The 1,358-nt window shown below is 36.2% G+C and overlaps 1 protein-coding gene across 1 annotated transcript in view; it reads right to left on the bottom strand.

The window, feature by feature from the left end:
* Nup88 (nucleoporin 88) overlaps positions 1-1,358 on the bottom strand; it is a 34,405-nt gene that overhangs the window by 21,147 nt on the left and 11,900 nt on the right. The gene's annotated exons all lie outside the window — the stretch shown is intronic.

Below are 1,358 nucleotides of genomic sequence, written 5' to 3'. Positions count from 1 at the left end.
TTGTTTAAGGAGCTCTGAAAGAGTTCACATGTAAGCCATACTGCCTAAGTGGTAAAGACCTAAAAGTAGGAAAAATTTGGTTGGGCATAATAGTAATTGCACGAACAAGATAAATATATTTTAAAATAAGGATGTGCTATAGTTAGGTCTAGACTAAAAGATTTTTCAATTGTTACCTATAACCAGAACTTCTGACTATTAAACATGACTTTTCTAGATGCATGATCCAGTAATTTTATTTACTGTAGCATTTGATAGCTTATTAACGTTTACTGCACCTCTGGTGATACATTGTAAATTAGTCATTATCCAACAGCTCTAATTTAAAAATGAAATAAAATAAATTTGATACTTTTTTATAAAAAAAAAATTCATATGAGCTGAATATAGTAGCACATGCCTGATCCCAGTACCTGAAAGGCTGAGGCAGGAGGAATGTGAGTTTGAGGACAGCTTGGGCTACATGGTGAGATCCTATTAAAAAAACAAAAAACAAAAAACCACCTGTCTAGTAGCAATGAGGAGAGCATGGAAGGATCTGAAATTGGATTCAGAGAAGAACAGTACGGGCAGAAGATGAGAGTCTGGAGCACAGACAAAGCAATGACAGAGATGTAAATATCAGAGAAATTTTCATCTTACAACCAATAGGAATTAGTAATGACAGGCCACGGGACAATGTAGTTTCAGGTTTGGGGGTAATGTTATAAACAGATCACAATGTGGTGGTAAGGCCCAAGCATTAAGAGGAAAAAGGGTAAGGAAGGGTAATGACGTTACCGAAATATTTCAAGAGAGAGCATGTAAGAAAGGTAGAGTACATTTCTTCCTTTTCCTTGTAGTAGCAATAATTAAACCTAAGGACTCTTGTACACTGGACAAATACCCTATCATTATATCCTCAGCACTTTTAAAATTTTGAGACAAAATCTTGCTAAATTGCCCAAGCTGGGCCTGAATTTGCAACCCTCATTTTATGTTCCTTTCATGAATCCTCTGCTCTAGCCCCACATATCACTACGATTTGAAAGGCATGGATTTGTTTCACTTTCATTTATGTTGCCCTGTAACTGAAATGGTGTTGCCCTCCACTGATGTTTCATTTAATCTTACATAAAACTGTTATGTCCCACATGGTATCAGTCCTTCTTTATAAAATTTCCTTCACTACCCCTGTCAGAACGATCTCGCCTTTCTTCTAGGGTTCTTACTGCATCCTAGTATGTGGTATGGGTGACAATCTTTTGTGTCTGTACATCTTTTATCCCCCATAATTGGGACATCCAATACCATATTATATTTAATCATCCCCATAATGCCTTGCTTATATAAGTAGAGAATACTTTTTCAGTTAGACT

This window comes from Octodon degus, unplaced genomic scaffold (genome assembly GCF_000260255.1).
Source record: "Octodon degus isolate 3935 unplaced genomic scaffold, OctDeg1.0 scaffold00098, whole genome shotgun sequence".
Taxonomy (NCBI): Eukaryota; Metazoa; Chordata; class Mammalia; order Rodentia; family Octodontidae; genus Octodon; species Octodon degus.
This window is presented reverse-complemented; position numbering and strand designations above follow the sequence as displayed.